At 46.0% G+C, this 14,356-nt stretch overlaps 2 pseudogenes; both read right to left on the reverse strand.

The window, feature by feature from the left end:
• Positions 1 to 6,007: 6,007 nt before the first annotated feature.
• LOC143937682 (5S ribosomal RNA) lies at positions 6,008 to 6,126 on the reverse strand (annotated as a pseudogene).
• A 2,837-nt stretch (positions 6,127 to 8,963) lies between these two features.
• LOC143937309 (5S ribosomal RNA) lies at positions 8,964 to 9,082 on the reverse strand (annotated as a pseudogene).
• Between the last annotated feature and the right edge of the window lie 5,274 nt (positions 9,083 to 14,356).

The raw sequence follows: 14,356 nt of genomic DNA on the forward strand, positions 1-14,356 counted from the left end.
CGTCCGTCGTGTGTGGCCATGTCCGTCCATGCTAATTTTGAGCGGACTGTTTGCCGAAACTGTTTGACGGACAAAGTTGGGCGAACAGTCCCCGCGTGTGTACGCGGCCTAATGCAACCATCTCTCGCTACCTCTATGCAATAGGATTCTATTTCCAGTGGAAACTGAAAACAGTCAGTGTAAGCCGTCTTCGTGCGTAACAAAATTAATGGAACGATTTACACGTTGGAATTTGCAAGCTACATCAATTTACTCTTAAATAATGTACCTTTGCAACTATCCCTTGACTTTGCAACTATCCCTTGATCCCTTTTGTGTATTCACTATATCTCGACCTATATATACTGCCTCAATATTTTCCTAATTTGTTTTGCTATACTTATTATTATTATTTTATAGAGATTACTATCTCTAAATCATTGTAATAAGTTATAATGTCTACAGCTAATTTTACGTTAAAGCAAAAGTCACACAACACCCTCTTTTTAAAACCTTTTACACACTGCACATTAAGAGTAATGCAACCATCTCTCGCTACCTCTATGCAATAGGTTTCTCTTTCTGACTCTATTTTGTGTATTACTTCTTCTCCACATTAACTGTCACACTGATAACCATTTGTAACAAATAACACTTGCAACACATTTTTTAACAGCAGCAAAATGTGAGAAAAGCAGTGGGACGGTTTACTTGATTGAGAAGTGGTTGCAGTAGCAAAGCATAGCAATACAGTTTGATTACATTAACTAGTTGCTGACCGCCGGCCGTCAAATGACGGCCAGGCGGCGCACCTATTGTGGCGGGAGGCCGTCATATGACGGCCTCCTGTTTAAACAGGAAATGCGCACGATCGAGCGCGCGCACCCCTGTTTCTTCGGTGGCGGCGTGTCACGGAGACACCGCTCGCCACCGAAGGGGGTGAACAGCCATTCGTTATGGCTGTTTACCACGTGATCGGCCGTGATGAAGTCACGGCCGATCACAGATGGTCACACCCCGAACGTGCACGGCGCATGCGCGCGATCGCGAGCGCACTGCTCGTGCACGTCGGTGGCGGCGTGTTCCCCAGGAACACTGCTCGTCACCGACACTGGTAAACAGCCATTGGCCGGCTGTTTACCCACGTGATCGGCTGTGATCCTTTCACAGCCGATCACAAAAATGTAAACAAACTGCAGTAACGGGATGGACGATAGGCAGGGACAGTGTCTTTACTGCTTGGGAACCTAGCACTGTTACAGTGGGTGTTTTGTGCCTCCTGCACAGTACACACCTGAAGCTACCCTTTATTACTGGTGTTCAATTTCTGCAATACATGCATCTGCAGTGCAGAAGTTAGAAAGGGTGTTGTGTGCCTCCTGCACAGTATACACCTTATTGCTGGTGTTCTGTTTCAGGAACCTAGCACTGTTACAGTGCTAGGGTGTACAGAGAAGCTGGTATATATAGAAGACTACAGCATACAGAAGAAAGGCTAGTGAATACAGAATACAGACTCGTGTATGTAGATAGGCTTGAGTATACAGAAGACAGGCTTGGGTATACATCAAAGCTGACATTCTATACAGAAGACTGGGTAGTGTATACAGAGAGTCTAGTGGGTACAGAAGACAGGCTGGTGTATTTTAGCTAGTTTTTACAGTCTAGTGTATACAGAAGACAGGCTGTGGTATACAGAGAGTTTAGTGTATTCAGAGAGTCTAGTGTATACAGTGGGCGAGTGTATACATAAGACTGTCTAGTTTACACAGTGTTTACAGAGATGCAAGGCTGTACAGAGAAGCTGGTATATATAGAAGACTACAGCATACAGAAGAAAGGCTAGTGAATACAGAATACAGACTCGTGTATGTAGATAGGCTTGAGTATACAGAGATGCTAGAGTAAACAGTGAGGCTGGGGTACACAGAGAGGCTAATTTAAAGAGAGGCTAGTATATACAAAGATGTTAGTGATCTCTTTGGGCACTCTCAACCCTCTTGTTAAACGCCAAGATGGTCACCTTGGGAAACAAGCGAAAATAAACAGGTAAACGCCAACAACATAAAAAGAAGCCTACGGCGCCTGGTATTCACAGATGGTCTCCCATACAGGCATTAACCAGGCCGTATATTGCTAGGCCTCCGAGATCAGATGAGATTGTGCGCTTTCAGGGTGATGTGGCCATAGGTGTTCTATTTAGACATTCTCAACCCTCTTGACAAATACCAAGATGGTTATCTTGGGAAACAAGTGAAAAAAAACAGGTCAACGCCAACAACATAGACCATGGCGGTCTCCCATCTGACCCAGACCCTGCTTAGCCTCTGAGATCGGGCGCTTTCAGGGTGATGTGACCTCAGGCAAACGCTTTGGGACATACTCAAAACTCTTGACTGATGCTAAAATGGTCACCTTGGGAAACAAGCGAAAGAAAAACAGGTCAAAGCCAACAATATAAAAAGATTCCTACGGCACCTTTAATTAGGTACTATCCAGGCCGGACCCTGCTTAGCCTCTGAGATCAGATGAGATCGGACGCTTTCAGGGGGATGTGGCCGTAGGAGAACTCTTTGGGCTCTCTCAGCCCTCTTGACAAATGCCAAGATGATCACCTTGGGAAACAAGCGGAAAAAAAAACCGAATCAACGCCAACAACATAAAAAGAAGCCTACAATAACTGGTATTCCCAGGTGGTCTCCCATCCAGGTACTAACCAGGCCTGACTCTTCTTAGCCTCCAAGATCAGACGAGATTGGGTGCTTTCAGAGTGCTCGGACTCTTTCCCCATCACTAATGGGACGAGGCAGGGGTGCCCTCTGTCTCCCCTAATTTTTATTCTGACACTGGAACCACTTATGTGTCACGTTCGGAATGACCCGAATATTACTGGCATATCCAAACCCTCGGCATACCACAAAATTGCGGCGTACGCTGACGATCTAATTTTTTTCGTCTCCAATCCACACATTTCACTTCCCAATATACTCGCGGCTCTCCAGCGATACGGCACCCTATCAAACTATAAAATCAATTGCACCGTCGGCTATATTGAATATATCGGTCCCGGATGGTGAGGCCAAGAGGCTACGCTCCGCTTTTCCATTCTACTGAGCTGAAAAATCTATACGTTACCTGGGCGTTGACATCGCAGCGGATTTGGCGCAATTTTACCTGCTTAATTTTGTCCCTCTCCTGAATAGACTGAAATCTGATTTGGGAAACTGGCATGCTTTAACACTGACCTGGTTCGGGCGCTGTAATGCATTCAAAATGACGGCCCTCCCGCGGATCTTATACTTGTTCCAGACATTACCGATCCGGTTACCCCCAATTTTTTTCAGACAACTGCAGGTGCTGCTCCGGGACTTTATTTGGGCGCGCAAACCGCCCAGAGCCCATTTGCAATTGCTTGCCAGACCAAAGGACAAGGGGGGTCTGGGTCTCCCAGATCTGAGACAATACTACAGAGCGACTCTGCTAGCGAGAGTCGTTGATTAGCATTGTAATGGCCCACACAAGCAGTGGGTGGAGATGGAGATTGAGGATGGATCCATTCCCCTATTGACCTCCCCGTGGCTCCTGTCCTCCCTACCAAAAGACCTCAGAGATCACCCTGTAGTGGGAGCTACGTTGGCTGTTGTGCGGAGGTTGTTCCGCTGCACACACATTGCTCCCCTGCCGTCACCAATGACTCCGGTTATAGGTAATCCAGACTTCCCACCGACAGTTGACAGTGGTGGGGAAACAGCGTCTGGGAGAGGTGTGGCCCTCAGGAGGGCTCCCGACCACGCAAACTGTCGCCGAGCTTTCTGACCCTGCGCTTGACTTGTTTAGTGCTTATCAACTTCTTCACTTTCTTCTGGCCATGCAAAGGGCCCCCTACACTCCTAGAGACCTGACGCCCTATGAATCCATCTGTCACAAAAAGGAACTTGTGCGACACACCCTCTCCCTCCTGTACAACCTATTAAGTAGTCAGGAGGAGGAGTCGACCCCACCATTTATCCACAAATGGGAGAGGGACTTTGGCATCACATTTACCCCACAACAGATAGGGAAGATCCTGACATTAGTACATAAAGCTTCCATCGCAAACCAATATCAAGAATCAGGATACAAGATAGTCTCACGCTGGTATAGAGTCCCATACCTTCTGAATAAAATGAATAGATCGATCCCGGATGTTTGTTGGAGGTGCAATTCAGATACGGGGACCATGGGACACATTTTCTGGGCATGCCCGGCCTTGAGGAACTTTTGGGTGGAGGTGACCGGGACGATAAAAACTCTCAGAAATGTAGATATCGCAGACAACCCAGCAGTGTGCCTTCTACACTTGACCCAACAGCCTGTTCGAAAATACAAAAAAACCCTCACGATGCAACTCCTGAACGCCGCCCGGGCCTGCATTCCCACACTGTGGAGGAAGCCTCAGCCCCCATCCAAGGTGCTATGATATTCCAAAGTCAATCATATTCTCCGGATGGAAGAATTGACCGCCACCCTTCACAACACTGAAGAGGCATTTAGTGTTACATGGAGGCCCTGGAGGTATTTTACTGGTACTTGAGACTACATTCGGGAGGTGAGCAGCGCCCCTGTCCCAGAAAACGACTGAACATCTAACGTTTACCTACGTAGGCCATGTCTGCCCTGGGTGGCATTCCCCCCCCTCCCTTTTTGTCTTTATTTTTATTTTTTCCCCGCCGCCATCCCCCCCCCCCTCCTCTCTCTCCGTCTTTGCACTCTCTTCTTCCCCCGTCCTCCCTTTTGACTATGCCTTGTCTCCTTACTAGCCTTTGGGACCCAGAAGAACCCCAGGGTTCTGGACACGACCGGCTCATATTTTTCTCTGGTTCACATAGGTCATGATAAGCTGGCTTGCTGTTGTCCCAGTTGTTCTCCATGATTACATTTGTCCGAACGGAGCTGCATTAGTTATACTGTACTACATGTCCGAGGTGGGGTTTCTCTCTTTTCTGCATGAAACTCTAGGACTCCCCTCTGAGAACCCAGAGTTATTTGGCTGCCTATTTTTTGTTACCATGTAATTGTGACCCTGGGTCATGCTGTATGGTTGACTGTTATATTTATGTTGTTCTACTTATACTTAATAAAAGAATAAAACAAAAAAAAAAAAAAAAAAAAGTCAATGCCAACAACTTAAAAAAAAAGCCTATGGCATCGAGAAATCCCAGGCGGTCTCCCATCCAGGTACTAACCAGGTCCCAACCCTGCTTAGCCTCTGAGATCAAATGAGATTTGGCTCTTTCAGGGTGATGCAGCCATAGTAGATTTTTTCAGGCATGCTCAACCCTCTTGACAAACGCCAAGATGGTCACCTTGGGAAACAAACAAAAAAAAGTCAACGCCAACAACATAAAAAGAAGCCTACCGCACCTAGTATTTCCAGGCGGTCTCCCATCCAGGTATTAACAAGGCACGACCCTTTCTAGCCTCTGAGATCAGCGGAGATTGGGCGCTTTCAGGGTGATGTGCCCATAGGCAATCTCTTTGGGCACTCTCATCCCTCTTGAAAAATGCCAAGATAGTCACCCTGGGAAACAAGCGAAAAAAAACAGGTCAATGCCAACAACATAAAAAGAAGAATACGGCACCTGGTATTCCAAGGCCGTCTCCCATTCAAGTACTAACTAGGCCCAACCCTCCTTAGCCTCTGAGATCAGAAGAGATAGGGTGCTTTCAGGGTGATGCGGCTGTAAGCGATCTCTTTAGGCACTCTCAACCCTCTTGACAAATGCCAAGATGATCACTTTGGGAAACAAGCGAAAAAAACAGGTCAACACCAACAACATAAAAATAAGCCTGCGGCATCTGGAAAACCCAGGTGGTCTCCCATCCAGGTACAAACCAGCCTCTGAGACCAAACGAGATTGGGTGCTTTCAGGGTGTTGTGCTCGTAGGCAATTTCTTTGTGCACTCTCAACCCTCTTGACACATGCCAAGATGGTCACCTTGGGAAACAAGGGAAAAAAAACAGGTCAACGCCGACAACATAATGAGAAGCCTACAGCACCTGGTATTCCCAAGCTGTCTCCCATCCAGGTACTAACCAGGCCCATCGCTGCTTAGCCTCCGAGATCAGATGAGATTGGGCTCTTTCAGGGTGAGTTGGCCGTAGGCACTCTCTTTGGGCACTCTGGAGCCTCTTGACAAAGGCCAAGATGGTCACCTTGGGAAACAAGCTAAAAAAAACAGGTCAAAGCCAACAACATAAAAAGAAGCCTACGACATCCAGTATTCCCAGGCGATCTCCCAATCAAGACACTAACCAGACCAGATCCTTCTATGGCACCTGGTCTTCCCAGGCAGTCTCCCATCCAGGTACTAACCAGGCCTGACGCTGCTTAGCCTCTGAAATCAGACGAGATCGGGTGCTTTCAGGTTGATGTGGCGTAAGCGTTCTCTTCAAGACACGCCCAACCCTCTTGACAAACGCCAAGATGGTCGCCTTGAGAAACAAGCAAAAAAAACAGGTCAAAGCCAACAACATAAAAAGAAGCCTATGGGCTTACAGCGGACCTTAAAAGATGGGACCCACTAGCTCTGTCATGGTTCGGACGCTGTAATGTGTTGAAGATGAACGCGATGCCACGACTTCTGTATCTACTACAAGCCTTACCTATCAAAATACCCCAGACTTTCTTTCATGCGGTTCGCTCAATCTTTATCAAGTTCCTCTGGCGTGGAAAACATATGCGTATTGGTAGGGCAATGCTATTGCGACCGAAATTGCGGGGAGGGATTGGCTTCCCGGACCCTGCTCTATATTACACAGCGACGCACATGACACCGGTGGTTGACTGGTGCCGGTGTTCTGCCATATACTGTCCGGCCATGTTATAGTGTCCGCGCCGTACTGCGCATGCGCAGTACGGAGCAGACGAAGCTTCGGAAAATCTCCGAAGCTGAACGGTGTCTGCGCGGTGAGTGGAGGTGGTAGCCCCACCATCCAAGCGGACATAGGGTTGTGAATATTAGAGGGCCCCTCGCAGGCGAGCTTCGCTCGCCACGCTTCGGGCTCGGCCTCGCTGCGCTCAGCTCTTTTATATTCTTACTCTATGTCCACTTGGATAGTGGGGATAGAACCTGGACTCAGTGTGCAGGCGCCGTTCATGCTCTGCAATTTTCGGAATCTGTGTTGCTGTGTACTGCGCATGCGCAGTACACAGCGGACACTATCCGATGGGGGACCATACGTGATAAGACACCGGCATGGGGAACTGAAGCTATGGGTCAAGCTAGAGCAGGAGATGGCGCGGGTTCCACTGGCTGGTCTGCCTTGGGCGGGGAGGCCATTGGAGCCCTGTGTGACTACTCACCCGTTAATTGGCCCCTCGCTCGCCGAGATGGATAGTTTTTTTCACCTTTCCCACCTGACTAACTTCCCTTCTCCTATGACCCCAATTATTGGACATCCTAGATTCCCTCCGGGCCTGTCTGACCAGGCCTTTACCAGGCAAGCCCCGAAAGGGCTTCTGAGAGCAGCCCTATTTCTTGGACCCACGGGCTTGATTCCCATGGGGACCATACTGCTAGAGCAAGTACCTGTTGCGTTGGATAGCTGGAGAGCTAGACAGCTAATCCATTTCCTCGCATCACTACCTAACCATTAGTTCTTCTCTAGACAATTCCACCCCTTCGAGGAACTTTGCCTGGATGATGGCCCAATTCGTGGTTCCGTCTCTAGGTCCTACCAAATCCTGACAGACGCACAATCCTCCACGGATCCACCCTTCCTAGCTAAATGGAAAAGGGACTTACAAACTACATTCTCCAAACCACAGAAGGACAGAATACTCTTTTTCGCCCATAAGGCGTCACTCTGCAGTAAATATCAGGAGATCTCATATAAGCTGATCACACGCTGGTATCGTACACCGGTGGTGTTGGCCAAAATGTTCCCCGGTCAATCTGACCGCTGCTGTCGCTGTGGGCAACAGGCTGGCACCATTCTCCACAATTTATGGGAATGCCCTAAATTACAAACATTCTGGCAGCCTGTCCTGAGACTCATCCACAAGTTCACAGACATTTCCTTAGCCAATAATCCCGCAGCAGTTCTTCTCAATCTAACTCCTATGTCGAGAAAGCGTTATCATAAGTCCTTACTTAAACATCTCCTCAATGCAGCTAGGGCCTGCATCCCAAGTCAGTGGAAAGAGCAATCTGCTCCAATGGTGACCCAGTGGTTCGCAAGGGTAAATGATATTGAACGAATGGAAGACCTGACTGCCACAATGAGGGATAAAACAGAGGAGCATGGGAACAGATGGTTCTACTGGACCCAGTTTCGCTTTTCGGAAGAATACCTCCGCGAGACATAGTAAGCTCATGGTGATCGTTGGAGATCGCTGTTCCAAACGTTGGACAGCTGATGAGCTGGTGAGCCGAGGGCGTCTCTTGCTCCCTGGGAGGGGACCCTACCCAGCCGAGGGCGTCTCTTGCTCCCTGGGAGGGGACCCTACCCAGCCGAGGGCGTCTCTTGCTCCCTGGGAGGGGACCCCACCCTATCCACTCTACCTACGACACCCCCTTACCCCTTCTTTTCCTTTTCTGCCATTTCCTTCCCCAATCTTCTCTTTCCCCTTCTCCCTCCTTTCAGTTCTACTATTTCCCTTCTTAACTCAAAAAAGGGAAAAGAAAATGGTATGTTCCGACCCCATTTGACTACTACACAATACTCTTCCCCTATCTATGGATATCTAAACTCTTCGAGGGTAGCAGGGCTAGTATCAATAATATTTTAAGTGGTAGAGGATCCCAACGAGATGTAGCTTTAATCTCATCTTGATATGACCGCAAAGCTGTACACGTGCTATTCTCCTCAGACTTCTTACCATTGGCTCTGATATCCATGCAATATGATCGTTTGTTTGTAACTATTTGTATCACACATTCTGTGAAGTTACCTTTGCATTGTATGACGCATACTACTAAATAAAAAAAATAAAAAAAGAAGCCTATGGCACCTGGTATTCCCAGGCGGTCTCCCATCCAGGTACTAACCAGGCCCGACACTGTTTAGCATCCGAGATCAGACGAGATTGGGCGCTTTCAGGGTGATGGGGCCGTAGGTGATCTCTTCGGGCACTCTCAACCCTCTTGACAAACGCCAAGATGGTCACCTTGGGAAACAAGTGAAAAAAAAAACAGGTCAAGGCCAACAACATAAAAAGAAGCCTACAGCACCTAGTATTCCCAGGTGGTCTCTAATCCAGGTACTTTTTTTTTTTTTTCTTTTCTTTTTTTTTTTGCACACATCAGCGAATTTCTCCAATGAGACATAAATCAACTTTCCGTTCAATATTGTCTCTTTATATAATTCACATCATTGTGGCATAATTTATATATTCCTTTTTTTTTTTTCCACTATCTTCGATAGATATACATTTTTGTCATAAAATACAATACATTTATTTCTCATAACACTTTATTATTCTGCCCCTACTCCCACCCCCTCCCTATCCCCTCCTTATATGTCAGTGTTTTTCCCTCCTGCCTCTTATTCCTCATCTCCTTATGGGTAATGTTTATGGTCTTAAGTGCTCTGCATAACTCCAGTCTATCTTAAAATCTTTCCAGCATTTCCATTTTTTTTCAACCGCTTCTCTTTCCTGATCCTCTCCTCCACTTAGTTTTTCCATCTTATATATTGCTTCAACCGTATCTACCCACTCCCATATCGGTGGAATTTCCGTTTCCTGCCAGTTTTTGGGAATAAATTTTTTCGCTGCGTTAAGGAGGTGAGGAATTATTGTTTCTTGGTATTTATTTATATTACTCTTAGTAGCATGGAATAATATAATCCAAGGATCTCTTTTCAGTCTTATTTTGGTTATTTCACTTATTATTTGTAGTATCTGCCCCCAGTAGATTTTGATTTTTGGTCAATCCCACCATAGGTGTGCCATTGTTCCCTTGGTTTTACACCCTCGCCAGCATTCCGCTGATCTTCCCGGCTGGTATTTCGCCAACTTATCTGGTGTATTATACCATCTGGTAAGGCATTTATAGTTCATCTCCGCTGTTTTGCTGTCTATTGCCGAACTATGTGTTAGTCTCATTATTTTACTTATTGTGTCCTGCTCGCATTGTGCTCCTAATTCTATTTCCCATTTTCTGATGTATGGCGGGGCCCCCAGCTCTCCCACCGTCATTAGCAACCCGTACATCCTAGATACAATTCCTTTCTGGTTGTTAGTTGTACAGAGTCGCTCCAACTGAGTCAGCTCCTTTTCCGATCTTATTGGTTGTGGTAAGCTGCCGATAAAGTGGGCCAGCTGGAGGTACCGCCACCCATCCACTACCATTAAATCCTTGTGCTCCAATTCACTTTGTGTTATAAGTTTTCCTTCTTTCGTGATATCTTTAATTTGTGTTTTTTCATTTTTTATCCAATTACCACCTATTTCCGTTTTCCCCGGTAGAAATAACTCGTTCTCCTTTAGTGCAATCAACGGTGAATTGTAGTGTCCATTTAATTTTTTATATACCTCATCCCAAAACTTAAATACTATTCGTGTCAACACATTTGTGCTCCCACCTAAAGCCCTATATTTTGGAGGATTCCATATTATTTTACCTAAGTGTGTCCCACTATATTTATATTCTAAATTAACCCACCTTTTCTCTTTTCCTTTCTCACCTACCCAGTAGACATGTGCATTCGTTTTCGTCCGAATGCATTTTCGTCCGAATTTCAGCTATTTTCGTTTTCGTTTTGACAAACGATAACGAAAGCACAAAATCCGAAAAACGAAAGATCCGACATAAATAAATGCTTTATTTTCGTTTTCGTTGTTACAACAGTTCGATATAGAATAGGAGATTCAACATGACTCTGACAACGTGTCTATAGAACCTATGGTCGAATGTGCCTAACCTTACCTCTATTAGTCCAAGATTATATAGAGAAAATATTCGACAGAGAAAAGATTTGACGGAGAGAAAAGATTCTGCAAGTTACTGTCCTAAAAAGTGTTTGGGGACCCGGGTCCTGCCCCAGGGGACATGTATCAGTGCAAAAAAAAGTTTTAAAAACGGCCGTTTTTTCGGGAGCAGTGATTTTAATAATGATTAAAGTGAAACAATAAAAGTGTAATATTCCTTTAAATTTCGTAGGGGGGGGTTGTCTATAGTATGCCTGTGAAGGGGCTCATGTTTCTGGGGCTTAGAACTGTCGCTGCACAAAGTGTCATTTATGCAGGAAAAAAAGTCCTTTAAAATCACTCGCAGCTATTATGAATTGTCGGCTCCCGTAATACAGAGAACACTCATTGAAAGTCATTGATAAAAAAATAAATAAATAAATAAAAAAAAAGCGTGGGGGTCCCCCAAATTCAATTACCAGGCCCTTCAGGTCTGGTATGGATATTAAGGGGAACCCTGCCTCAAATTTAAGAAAAAATTTGACGTGGGGTTCCCCCTAAATATCCATAACCAGACCCTTCAGGTCTGGTATGGATATTAAGGGGAACCCCGCGTCAAATTTAAAAAAAAATTGACGTGGGGTTCCCCCTAAAAATCCATACCAGACCCTTTATCCGAGCACGCAACCTGGCAGGCCGCAGGAAAAGAGGGGGGGACGAGAGAGCGGCCCCCCCTCCCTCCTGAACCGTACCAGGCGGTGGTTGTGGAGGTCTGCGGGCGGGGGGCTTATCAGAATCTGGAAGCCCCCTTTAACAAGGGGACCCCCAGATCCCGGCCCCCCCCTGTTTGAAATGGTAAGGGGGTACAAAAGTACCCCTACCATTTCACAAAGAAAGTGTAAAAAAATGGTTAAATAAAACAAACACACTTTTGAAAAATTCCTTTATTAAAAATAAAAAAAAGATTCCAGCGGCGGTAATCCACTCTTGCTATCCAGCGACGGACGGTCATCTCTCCAGGGATGTCTCATCTCTCCAGCGCAGCGAATCCTCCGTCCTTCTTCTGTCTCCGCAGAGGAGACAATGCAAGGATTCCGGCTGCCTGACGTTTCTTATATACGGAGGGCAGGGCCACCCGTCACCTGACCCCGCCCCCCTCTGACGCAAGGGGAAACCCGGGGTTCCCTGTGACGTATGGGTGACCCCGCACCCCTCTGATGTAACACAGGCAGGTTTCCGTTACATCAGAGGGGGGCGGGGTCACCCATACGTCACGGGGAACCCCGGGTTTCCTCTTGCGTCAGAGGGGGGCGGGGTCAGGTGACGGGTGGCCCCGCCCACCGTATATAAGAAACGTCAGGGAGCCGGAATCCTTGCATTGTCTCCTCTGCGGAGACAGAAGAACGAAGGATTCGCTGCGCTGGATGAGATGAGACATCGCTGGAGATGATCGTCCGTCGCTGGATAGGAAGAGTGGATTACCGCCGCTGGAATCTTTTTTTTATTTTTTTATTTTTAATAAAAGAATTTTTCAAAAGTGTGTTTGTTTCATTTAACCATTTTTTACACTTTCTTTGTGAAATGGTAGGGGTACTTTTGTACCCCCTTACCATTTCAAACAGGGGGGGGCCGGGATCTGGGGGTCCCCTTGTTAAAGGGGGCTTCCAGATTCTGATAAGCCCCCCGCCCGCAGACCTCCACAACCACCGGCCAGGGTTGTGGAGATGAGGCCCTTGTCCTCATCAACATGGGGACATGGTGCTTTGAGGGGTCACAGACCCCCAAAGCATCCTCCCAATGTTGAGGGCATGTGGCCTGGTACGGTTCAGGAGGGAGGGGGGGCCGCTCTCTCGTCCCCCCCTCTTTTCCTGCGGCCTGCCAGGTTGCATGCTCGGATAAAGGGTCTGGTATGGATTTTTAGGGGGAACCCCACGTCAATTTTTTTTTAAATTTGACGCGGGGTTCCCCTTAATATCCATACCAGACCTGAAGGGTCTGGTTATGGATATTTAGGGGGAACCCCACGTCAAATTTTTTCTTAAATTTGAGGCAGGGTTCCCCTTAATATCCATACCAGACCTGAAGGGCCTGGTAATTGAATTTGGGGGACCCCCACGCTTTTTTTATTTATTTATTTATTTATTTTTTTATCAATGACTTTCAATGAGTGTTCTCTGTATTACGGGAGCCGACAATTCATAATAGCTGCGAGTGATTTTAAAGGACTTTTTTTTCCTGCATAAATGACACTTTGTGCAGGGACAATTCTAAGCACGGGAAACATGCGCCCCTTCACAGGCATACTATAGACAACCCCCCCCCTACGAAATTTAAAGGAATATTACACTTTTATTGTTTCACTTTAATCATTATTAAAATCACTGCTCCCGAAAAAACGGCCGTTTTTAAAACTTTTTTTTGCATTGATACATGTCCCCTGGGGCAGGACCCGGGTCCCCAAACACTTTTTAGGACAGTAACTTGCAAATTAGCCTTTAAAATTAGCACTTTAGATTTTGAACGTTGGAGTCCCATAGACTTTAATAGGGTTCTAAAGTGTGCTATATACTAGCTCCGTCGAATCTTCTTTATACATTCGACAGACACCATAAGCCTTCAAAGACAGATTCGACCGTAATTCATGTGGATTTTCGGACGAATGCAATTTTTGAACGAAAAACGAAATAAATAAAAACGAATTTCGGGAGTAACTAAATAAATTAAGTTTTCGGACGAAAACGAAATTCCGAAACGAAATATTTTACTCTGCACATGTCTACTACCCAGTCAACAATTCTGGACAGCACGATTGCCTTTTAATAGCTCAATAAATCCGGAACGGCCAAACCACCTCGACTTTTCTCCGGTTTTAACACTAAAAAAGAGATCCTAGGTTTTCTATTGCTCCATATAAATTTAAGCAGCAATGCTTTTAACTTTGAAAAATAAACAGTAGGGATTTCAATCGGCAACCTCTGAAGTTTATACAGAATCTTAAGAAGGATAACCATCTTTAGTGCGTGGATACGTCCGAACCAAGAGAGTGGTCTATTACCCAATCGTCTGAGTTCATATCTAATTTCATTTAATAGTGGAATATAATTTAATTGATACATTTTTTTGAGCGAATTTGCCAATTTCACTCCTAGATATTTCAAGTCTCCTCTCCATGTGAATTTACATTCATTTTGGACCTGCTGTACTTCCTGTTTCCTAGTGTTAATATTTAGTATTACAGACTTTGTTTGATTTATTTTAAAGTTCGACATTTCGCCATAGTATTCCAGGGCTTTATTAAGTTTGGGTAGTGTAACTTTCGGATTGCTTATGTAGAACAGTACGTCGTCTGCGTAAGCTGCCAATTTATGTGTTTCTTTCCCCACCTGGATTCCCGTGATTCCAGAACTATTACGGATCGTGGAGAGAAGCGGCTCTAATGATAGTATAAATAAGAGGGGCGATAGTGGGCATCCCTGTCTAGT

Source organism: Lithobates pipiens, unplaced genomic scaffold, assembly GCF_037356315.1.
Source record: "Lithobates pipiens isolate NorthernLeopardFrog02 unplaced genomic scaffold, aLitPip1_a1.2 Scaffold_28, whole genome shotgun sequence".
NCBI classification, from domain to species: domain Eukaryota; kingdom Metazoa; phylum Chordata; class Amphibia; order Anura; family Ranidae; genus Lithobates; species Lithobates pipiens.